The 10833-nt window shown below is 54.7% G+C and overlaps 1 protein-coding gene across 1 annotated transcript in view; it reads left to right on the top strand.

Moving 5' to 3' along the window:
- The first annotated feature begins 3780 nt into the window (after positions 1 to 3780).
- PPP6R1 (protein phosphatase 6 regulatory subunit 1) overlaps positions 3781 to 10833 on the top strand; it is a 32931-nt gene continuing 25878 nt past the window's right edge. The window contains exon 1 of the mRNA XM_030942639.1: positions 3781 to 4377. The gene's annotated coding sequence lies outside the window, so the exon portion shown is untranslated. The remainder of the gene's footprint in view (positions 4378 to 10833) is intronic.

Raw genomic sequence — 10833 nt, 5'->3', positions numbered from 1 at the left:
CACCGTGCCCGGCTAATTTTTATATTTTTAGTAGAGACGGGGTTTCACCATCTTGGCCAGGCTGGTCTTGAACTCTTGACTGCGTGATCCACCCTCCTTGGCCTCCCTAAGTGCTGGGATTACAGGCGTGAGCCACCGTGTCCGGCCAATCCTCCTGTTTCTTGTGTACTGGTTTCGTAGGACAATTTGATGTCAGACTCATTACTTTTGTGTAGATTGTTCTTGTGCATCGGGGATTTTTGAGTCTATTTGGATTGGTTTTTATCACCCCTCTTCCTAAATCCAGGATAAATTGAGAGGTAGATGCAGGATCTGAGATCCTGTCTCAAGAAAAAAGTTCCGATTGTAGTCCCAGCTACTCAGGAGGCTGAGGCGAGAGGACTGCTTGAGCCCAGGAGTTCGAGGCTGCAGTGATCTGTGATCGTGCCATGCACTCCAGCCTGGGCGACAGAGCCAGACCCTGTCTCTTAAAAAAAACGTTCCAATTCTAATGCAAACACAATTGTTTATCTGTGAGTTCTGCTGGGTGGAAATCCAGACTTCAGTCCTTAAAGCCCCCACAACTTCCCAGCTTCCATTTGAAGGGTAGGGACAATAGCCACATCCCCATCCCTCAGTTCCTGACCTCTGTGTTAAAACAATGTGGCAATGATGCCATCACATTGTGGAGAAAAACAAGGAAGCCAAATGCTGGGTAAAAGACAAAACATCCCTATAGAAAAAAAGGAAAAGGAAATGCCTCTTTGTGATGGTTCATATCAGGTGTTGACTGGGCTAAGGAATGTCCAGATAGCTGGTAAAACATTATGGGTGTGTCTATGAGGGTATTTCTGGAATAGACTAGCATTTGAATCAGCGGACTGAATAAAGATCTTCCCTCACCAATGTGAGCTGGCATTATCCAATCCATTGAGGATCTCAATAGAACAAAGAAGGCAAAGAAGGGGTAAATTTACTCTTTTTTTTTTTTTTCTTCTCGAGACGGAGTCTCACTCTGTCACTCAGGCTGGAGTGCAGTGGCACGATCTCCGCTTGCTGCAACCTCCGCCTCCCGGGTTCAAGCAGTTCTCCCGCCTCAGCCTCCCAAGCAGCTGGGACTACAGGCGCCTGCCTCCGCGCCAGGCTAATTTTTGTATTTTTAGTGGAGACGGGGTTTCACCATGTTGGCCAGGCTGGTCTTAAACTCCTGACCTCATGATCCACCCACCTTGACCTCCCAAAGTGCTGCAATTGCAGGCGTGAGCCACCGAGCCTGGCCGGATTATGTGACTTTATTTGATCAACGGACAGTGGTGGATGGGAGGCCACTGGAGACTTGAAATATGCTAACACAGTTGGGCTTCATTGATGTGTACCTGCCTTTTATTATGAGATGGTGCGTGAAAGATGGGGAGCAGAACCAGTCTTACCAACCTTCATACCTGCAGCTCCAAACTGTGCACATGACACACGCTACTGAGACTGTCATGCAACATAGGTAACACAGGGACCGAACAACACTGTGTTCAACAAAAACTCTAGAAATAGCAGAGACCGGAAGAGACATGGCTGAAAAACCAAACTGCTGACAAGTGTTCATTAGTGAATGCTGGTGAAAGTGACAAAGGTTGAAGCAATCAGGACTGGGCACTGCGGCTCATGCCTGTAATCCCAGCCCTTTGAGAGGCCGAGGCAGGCGGGTCACGTGAGGTCAGGAGTTCGAGACCATCCCGGCCAACATGGAGAAACCCCATCTCTACTGAAAATACAATAATTACGCCAGGCGCAGTGGCTCACACCTGTAATCCCAGCACTTTGGGAGGCGGATCACAAGGTCAGGAGTTCAAGACCAGCCCGGCCAACATAGTGAAACCCCGTCTCTACTAAAAATACAAAAATTAGCCAAGTGTGGTGGCGAGCACCTGTAGTCCCAGCTACTCAGGAGACTGAGGCAGGAGAATCACTTGAACCCAGGAGGCAGAGGTTGCAGTCAGCTGAGACCACACCATTGCACTCCATCCTGGGTGACAGAGACTCTCAAAAAAAAAAAAAAAAAAAAAAAAAGCCAGGAGTGGTGGTGCACGCCTGTAATCCCAGCTACTCAGGAGGCTGAGGCACGAGAATCACTTGAACACGGGAGGCAGAGGTTGCAGTGAGCCAAGATCATGCCACTGCACTCCAGCCTCTGTCTCAAAAAATAAATAAATAAATAAAAATAAAAAGCTAACAGATGTGAAGGACAAATGGATTGGAATTTTTTTTTTTTTTTTTTTGAGGCAGAGTCTTGCTCTGTTGCCCAGGCTGGAGTGCAGTGGCGCGAGGGCGCGATCTTGGCTCACTGCAAGCTCCGCCTCCCAGGTTCACGCCATTCTCCTGCCTCAGCCTCCCGAGTAGCTGGGACTACAGGCGCCCGCCACCACGCCCAGCTAATTGTCTTGTATTTTTTAGTGAAGACGGGGTTTCACTGTGTTAGCTAGGATGGTCTCAATTTCCTGACCTTGTGATCCGCCTGCCTCGGCCTCCCAAAGTGCTGAGATTACAGGCGTGAGCCACCGCCCCTGGCCTTTTTTTTTTTTTACTGCAACATCTGCCTCCTGGATTCAAGCAATTCTCCTGCCTCAGCCTCCCGAGTAGCTGGGATTACAGACGCACACCGCCACGTCCGGCTTTTTTTGTGTATTTTAGTAGAAACGGGGTTTCACCGTGTTGCCCAAGCTGGTCTCGAACTCCTGAGCTCACGCAATCCGCCCTCCTCAGCCTCCCAAAGTGCTGGGATTACAGGCGTGGAGTCTGCAACTCCTGAGCTCAGGTACACGCCTAAGCCACCGCGCCAGGCCCTTTGTTTTTGAGGCAGTTTCTCCCTCTGTCTTCTAGACTGGAGTGCACTGGTGCAATCCGGCTCACTGCAGCCTGGGCTCAAGCGATTCCCCTGCCTTAGCCTCCCGAATAGCTGAGGCCACAGGCGCGGGCCACCATGCCCAACTAATTTTTTAAATTTTCTTTTGTAGAGACGGGGGTTTCCCTAGGCTGCCCAGGGTGGTCTCGAATTCCTGGACTCATGCCATCCTCCTGTCTTGGGCCTCCCAAAGTGCTGTGATTACAGGCGTGACCCACCGCGCCCGGCCAATTTGCAATCTTAAAAAAAAAAAAAAGTTCCTCGCGCCCACACGATTTTTACAGTAGGCCTCTTACATGGGCAGGGAGGGGGGCCTATTAAAGTTGGGGAAACTGAGGCCCAAAGCCACATGGGGCTTTCATCAATCTAGACACAAGGTCTAGGAGGTCTCTTTCAGTTGATGCTATTAGAAGCGGCTTTGGGCGGAACTGGCAACACTAGCCAGCCGGCCGGGGCTATCGCCAGCAAATGGAAAGGACTGAGGGTTCCTGAGGCTCGCAGGCCACTTAGCACGAGAGCCGGGCGGGACTAAGGCGCCTGGCCTTGGCTGGAGTGTAAACCAGGTCTGGATTTCACAAGAGCCCGACCCTGGAGCCAAAGCCGGAGAGATAAGAGCGAACGGATTTCCAAACGGAGCGAGTGGGAAGGGAAATCCTGGAGCGGAACATTCACGGGGACTTGGAACGGAGCCGGTGCGCAGCTCCGGCTCATTGTGCTGTCTGGGTTTATTCCGGGCCAGACCGTTGGCACCAACGGGCGCAAGCGCGTCTACGTCGGCGGGGTTCAGGAGTGGGCGGGGTCGGAAGCAGGAGGGCGCACGCGCACTGCACCGCCCAGGCGTGCGGCCCCCCCCCCCGCACCTGCGCACCGAGACAGCCGCGGGAGGGCGGGGCTTCCTGCGTCGTCTTGCGCTAGGGGGATTGTGGGATAGTGGCGGAGGGAGCCGGGCGGCGGAGGCCCTGAGGCGGGCCGCAGAGCCCGGAGACTGAGCGGCTCTGGGGAAGGGGCGGTTAAGGAAGTAGGCCTCGGCTTCCGTCGGTCGCTGCTCGGCTCTGCGGCTCGTTTGGTCCGCGGAGGAGGACGTCTTCCCCTCCCGCGGGGCGCTGGGTTGGACTGTGGAAACCGAGGCAACTTCCCCCGTCTTCCCGGCTGAGGCGCCTGCGCGGGCCTCGCGACCGGCTCGCCCGCAACCCGCTTTGGCCGGCGCGCCCACCTCGCCTGCGGACCCCGGAGGCGCCTACGCGGACTCGTGACACCCCCGGCCCGCCGGCAACCCCAACCGGCGCTGACCCCCTCAATTCTGCAGGACCCGGCGCGCGAGGACCCCACGACCCGCGGGCGCCTGCGCGGACCCCGCGAGCCCCGGCGCCTGCGCAAGTCCCCGACGCCGCCCCCGCCCCTATTTACCGGGCCCCGCAGCAGGGGCCGGAGCCGCCGGCGGCGGGGCGGGGGGGGCGCCCCGATGAGCCCCGAGTGCGAGGAGCCGCCGCCCCCCCTCGCAGGTGAGCGGCCCGTGTCGCCCGACCCTCCCTCTCCAGGACCAGGCCCCCACGTCTTCCCTTCTCCGCGTCCCCTCAGGCTTTTCCCTCTCCGGACCCCCGCCGGTCTTTTCCGCTTGGAATCCTTTCCCTCCTTCCTTCGGGTTCCCTCTCCACGGGCCCCCGTTTCTTCCCCCTCGACCCTCTCCAGTCTGTTAGTCTCTTCTCAGCTCCCCCGCCACCCACGTCTCAGTTTCTTGCCCTCGGCCTTTTCCCACCCGCTCTCTTTGCAGCTGCGCTCCCCAGTCCCTGAGCCTCAGCTCCGCTCTCTTGCCTCTCTGGCCGGTCCCCCGGCTCCCCAGGAGTCTTTACCCCTGGTTACCCTGGACTTTGCCCGCTTACACCCATCTCTCTCGCCCCAATCTCTGCCCCGCCGCCTCTTCCGCGGCGCAGCCTCTTTAGATCCGTTGCCTGTCACCCCGGAGCTCAGGACTGGAGGAGCGGGGCTTGTCTTCACCTTGACCGACCCTCTCCCGCCTCCGGTTTCTTGTGCGAGGGACCTGGGAGCGGGGCTTCTCTGGAGCAGCCACCACTCGGGCCTGCTTCAGTGAGATGAAGCCTGCTGAGGGCAGGCAGGGCGCCTGGCGCTGGGCTCCGAGGAGGGATCATCAGCCCTAGGCCCTGCCCTGGAGGTGGGGCCGGTCCCTGGAGGGGGGACAAAGGCAGAGCCGGACAGTCACAATTCCTGTGTGCTGTGATGGAGGTAACTTAGGGCGCTGCAGGGGGCCACAGAGCGCAAGGCACTGGTGAGACTGGCTGGCTGGATGGGTTTTCTGTCTAGGAAGGATGAGTAGGAGGTGACAGATGGAGAGTGGGAAGAAGGGCCTTCCGGGGGGGAGGCGCAGCACGTGCGGATATGTCAAGGAAGGAAGGTCGGAGTCCTGAGTGAAGATGTGTTGGGAGGGTGAGGGGCAGAGTAGCTCGGCCTGGGGTGCTTGTCCAGGCCTTGAATGGGACCTCTGGTTGGGGTCTTTCTTGCTGGCTCTTTGTACACATAGACATGACCATAAACACCCACCTGAAAGGCAAGATGTCTCAGTAAAGGAAGCTGCGTAGACTGTCAGGTGCGGTACTGGGTTCACAGTTGTAGAGAAACTGCAGTGGGATTTCATCCAGCCCAAGGGCGAGGAGCTAGCCATCACCGTGCCCTGCAAATGCAGCAAGGACTGGAGATGGCCTGAATAACCCGTGATGAGGACTTGGTTTACATCCATGCACAACACACGTGGAAATGCTCACGGCGCCCGGCCACGTGTGCTTACTAGTGGTAGAATGGCTGTTGGAGCTGCTTGTGCTGTTTAAAATGTTATGCTTTTTTTTTTTTTTTAACTTTTGCCCAACATGTATCATTTTGCATAAGTTACATGAGACCACCTAACTCTAGTTCTGGGATTGGGATCATGAGAAGGCAGTCCAGCTAATTGTTAGAGGACCTTTTGTCAGACAGACCTAGGCCGAGTCTGGCTTCTGCCTTTCCCAGTGGTGAGACCTTGGACAGGTTGTTGTTCATCTGTAAGTGGGGATAGCAGACTGCTCTCCTCAGAGGGTAGTTCTAGGGATTAAGTGCAAGGTTTGTAGAAGCCTGTGGCAGAATGCAAGGTACATTGTGCTCTGCAATCGGTAGCTCTTTGGATGATGGTGATGATTTTGAGACTGGGTTTTGCTCCTTTGCCCAGCCTGGAGTGCAGTGGTCTAATCATTGCTCACTGCAGCCTTGAACTCCTGGACTCAAGTGATCTTCCCACCTCAGCCTCCTGAGTAGCTGGGACTACAGGCACGTGCTGCAATGCTTGCTCAATTTTTGTATTTTTTGTACACGCCCGGCTAATGTTTGTATTTTTTGTAAAGACTGGGTCTTGCTATGGTGCCCTGCCGTGGTGCCCAGGCTGATTTCGAACTTGTGGGCTCAAGCAAGTCCTCCTGCCTAGTCTCCCAGAGAGCTGGGATTATAGGTGTGGGACACCATATCTGGCCGTTCTTTGTTATTTGATTTGGGAGTGTCTGTTGCAGTGGTTCTCAGCTGGGGACAATTGGCGATATCTGGAGATATTTTTGGTTGTTCCAACTGGGGGGAGTGCTGCTGGTATCTGTGAGTGGAGGTGGAGGCCAGGGATGTTGCTAAGTGTCCTCTAATGCACGGGCAGTCCCAGCACCAAAAAGAACTGTCCAGCCCAAATGTGGGCAGCGCAGAGAAGGAGAGCTTTGCTCCACTGCTGGGGTGTTGTGTGTCGTTGTGGCTCATTTGCTCTGTTGTGACTCATTAGCTGTGTGTTGTTGAGTTGTGTATTGCGAGTTGCCACCATCTTTGTGGCCGTTAGCTTTTGTTGGTTCATCTACTGTTTCTTTCCATTAGAGGAGAATCTGCTTGTCTGGTACCCCTCCCCCCTTTTTTTTTCTGGGATGTGCGGCCCAGTGATCTTAACAGAACACCTTTCTGTGGCTTCAGTTTTCATTAATTCAACAAGTAGCTTTAGTTGGGCCTGGCCTTACGCTAGATCCTGGGAAGTCAGCATGTTTCAGGGGGAGGCAGATGACTGAACAGGTACATCCTGTCACAGAGCCGAGGCTCATGTGCTGTCCTAGGGTGACTGTGGCATGCTGTGGAAGCAGTGTGGAGCAGGCCCCTAACACAGATGCAGTGGGGAGGCTCCCTGGAGGAAGTGGTGTCTGTGTGGGGGCCTGAAGGACCCAGGAGGAGCTAGTCAGGCTCGAAGAGCTCAGGGAAGGAGGAGGGAGCGGCCCAGTGCGGGCCGAGGGCAGTCAGGTGTGGCACCCACGCGGGAGATAGCAAGAGATGAGGTGAGAGAGGCCAGGGAGCTTTGGTGAGAGTGAGGGGCCTTCCCAGAGTAGGAATCACTCGACACCCGGCTTGGTGGGGCTCACCCGCCTTTCCATACCAAACCGTGGTTTTTCCTTTGCACGCCAGTTTTGTGGGTCTTTCTCCACAGGGTGCTGCCTTACAGTAGCCCCATCTGTGAGGTATTTCCCGGAGAAGGAAACTGGGGCTCGGTGGGGTGAGATCCTTGGTCTAGGCCACAGAGATTTCAGTTTGGGGAGGTAAAATGGGAATGCAAGCTTTTCTGACTTCGGATCACATTGTAACACTAACTCTGCCCCATTCTGTTTTTCCAAAGAACTATTTCAAAATCTGTTTGTTGGTCTTTTCCTTTTTTTCTTTTAAACCTGTGGCCGGTTCAGGAGACGATCTGAATGTGGGCGTTCAAGTCCCCGTCCCAGTCCTTGGCCAGTGTTTCTAGACTCTTCTGTTTCCCAGTTATTCCATCCCCTGGGGTTGGACCAGGGCTGCCAGCTCCCTTGGGAGGGTGTGCTTCTCGGGCCAGAGGGGGAGCCACTGAGGGTCCTCTTTAAGTGGGGACCCTCCCCAAGGCTTTCCCAAGCCACAGGAAAGCCCTCGCTCATCATCATCTTGGGTCTTGGACAGGTCCCCTTCTACCAAATTGGTGTCCCTGATTCCTGCTTGCTGAGTGGGTGGTGCTGGGTTCTGCAGCCGGCACACCCCATAGGTCCTGCTCAGAGGTGGTGGGGTGGCCATTACTGTCACTGCGTCCCTGGAATTGGATGTTCCCAAACCCCTTTCAGATTTGGCTGAGAGCTGACGGAGGCTTGGGGGACATTAGAGGGAGATGGTCTTGCTGTCCTCGGGACTCTGGGCCCTTTAAGGAGCTGGGTGCTGGCCAACCTGCTGGTAGCAGGCTCTTTCCCTTCCTAGGGTACTGGCCAGGGGTCCAGGCGTTGGAACTTCTGCTGAGCGTGGGGGCAGCTCAGGCGGCTGTCTCTGGAGGCCCCTGGGGCCTTTGTGCCCTGGCCTCCATTTCTGGGTGCTCATGGGTCAGCGCTGGTTGAGGAGGGGTGACAGATGAAGCGTGGGCCCATCAGTCCCCTGGCGGCAGAGCTGTGTTTGGACGGATGCCTGCAGCAGTGGGGATGGCTTTGTGGGAGCCGCAGTTAGTGCCTGTCCAAGCAGGGGAAGGAAGGGGCTGTTAGGCCCTTGAGGGGTGCCTGGTGTTGAAGGCCCTAGAACACCACAGCAAAATAAGAAACCAGAGGCAATAGTGCAGAGCTGGTGGAGGGAGAACGGCAGAGGTAGTTTTCGTTTTTAATGGCTTCCTTTCTCATTTACAATTTCCCCTTCTTCCGTTTGCAGCCAGACTCTTGGTTTTCAAACGGTAGCTAAAAACTAGTGGTAGTCACTTCCGCTTTTTTGAAGTTGCTAAAAGTTGCAAAGAATGGGGGTGGCGGGGTGCATGGCGCCTGCAGTAGTATCCGAATAGTCTGAGGAAAAGTACTTGAGTCACTTAGGCAAATGGGTAGAGTCTTTCTCCTGCCCCTCTGTGTTTAGCACCATCACCTTTGGGGTAGTGACGGTCCCTACCTGTCCTGCCAGGAAGCGTCTGGACGTGGCCTTAGGGTTGGACCGGAAGGGACTTGCACCTGCCGAGCTCCTGCTGTGTCAGGGCCACCTGCTTTAGCTCTGTGCCTTTTCACAGCAGCCCGCCCTGGTGGGCTGTGTCTCGTTTTCACGGATGAGGAAACGAGACTCAGAGAAGTCAAGGGCCTGCCCAGGTTCACCTAGTTAGAGAGTGAGCGTGAAACCCACCTCTCCTGCCCCATTCCCAGGGGTTCTAGCAGGCTTCATTAAGTTGGGAGAGGGGACTGAGAGGGCTTCAGGCCATAGTGCATTCAGAGTTTGTGGTGGGAGAAAGTTTTTTTTTCTCTTTTTTTCTGTTCTTCCGTATTTGCATCTTCATTCTGTTTAGAGTCTGAGAATTGAGGTTTGTAGAGTGTCGACCACCCGATTGCGTTTGAGCCTTTCCGTCTACTCTGGTTTTCATAGGAGCCACTTAAGGGGGAGAGTTCAAGGGACTGTCTGGGTTCTCGGGGCCAAGGTTCTTGGATGCCACGCACCAGCAAGCACCCTCCTGTCTCGTTCTGGCAGCCCCTGCCCCAGTTCTCTGGGGAGCTGGGTTTGGAGGGGAAGCCTGATGCTTACCATCCCCAAAGCAGAGGGTTAGTCTGTAGCAGGGGTAGGAGGTTTGGGGGCCGAGGGCTATGGCCTGTGCCCTTTAATCAGGTATCTTGGAAGTGAACGGTGGGCCTCAGTATGAGAATTTCTGCCTCTTGTTTAGAGACCAGGGCATACTGGAAGCCTCTTGCTAGCCATGTGGCTCTGCCACTCTGGGCCCCTTTTCCACATGAAACTGTCGGAATAATAAGAATTCTTCACTTGGTCTTGCTGTGGAGCTGAGACAAGTGTCTGCAAGTTCGGGTTCATGGATTTTCTACAGATGCGGGCTTGATGCTGCTCCTATCCTGCCCCCATAGTGGAGTGGCTCACCTAGCTTAGGGCTGTTGGTGGTGAGGGATGGGGAAGAGGTAACCTGGGTGAGTGCCCCAGGGGGAAGCCTTGGCAGCTTCACTCTGTGGACGCTGGGGCATAGTACAAGGCCTGAGCCTGGCCCGGGCTCTGGCCCTGCCATGGCCGATGGCCTGAGGCAGGTTTTTTTTTTTTTTTTTGCAACAGTTTTTATTGAGGTTTTCCATACAGTTCATCCATTTAGAGTATACAGCCAGGAGTGGTGGCTCACGCCTATAAGCCTAGCACTTTGGGAGGCTGAGGCAGGCGGATCACTTGAGGTCAGGCATTTAAGACCAGCCTGGCCAACGTGGTGAAACCTCATCTCTACTAAAAAAAAATACAAAAATTAGGCCGGGCATGGTGGCTCATGCCTGTAATCCCAGCACTTTGTGAGGCCGAGGCAGGCGGATCACAAGGTCAGGACTTCAAGACCAGCCTGGCCAATACGGTGAAACCCCGTCTTTATTAAAAAAAAAAAATACAAAAAAAAAATTAGCCGTGCCTGGTGGCGCATGCCTATAATCCCAGGTACTCAGGAGGCTGAGGCAGGAGAATTGCTTGAACCCGGGGGGCGGAGGTTGCAGTGAGCTGAGATTGCGTCACTACACTCCAGGCTCAGTGACAGCGCGAGACTCTGTCTCAAAAAAAAAATCAGCCGAGCATGGTGTTGCGCGCTTGTAGTCCCCACTACTCGGGAGGCTGAGGCAGGAGAATTGCGTGAACCCGGGAACTGGAGGTTGCAGTGAGCCCAGATCACGCCATTGTACTCCAGCCTGGGCAACAGAGCGAGACTCTGCCTCAAGAAAAACAATAATAAATAAAGTATACAATTCAGTGGTTCTTAGTATATTCACAGCATTGTGGAAACATCACCATAATTGATTTTGGAACTTTTTTAAAATCACCCTTTCCTTTCAGGAATGTCCCCCAAACCCCTCCAGCTCCTGAAAGCCTGTAATCTGCTTTCTGTCTCTATGGATTTGCCTGTTCTGGATGCTTCACGTAGGTGGAAGTCTGTGGCGTGTGGTTCCTTGGGACTGGCT

Source organism: Rhinopithecus roxellana, chromosome 12, assembly GCF_007565055.1.
Source record: "Rhinopithecus roxellana isolate Shanxi Qingling chromosome 12, ASM756505v1, whole genome shotgun sequence".
Classification (NCBI taxonomy): domain Eukaryota; kingdom Metazoa; phylum Chordata; class Mammalia; order Primates; family Cercopithecidae; genus Rhinopithecus; species Rhinopithecus roxellana.
The sequence above is the reverse complement of the archived record's forward strand: the minus strand, read 5'-3'. Positions and strand labels throughout refer to the sequence as shown.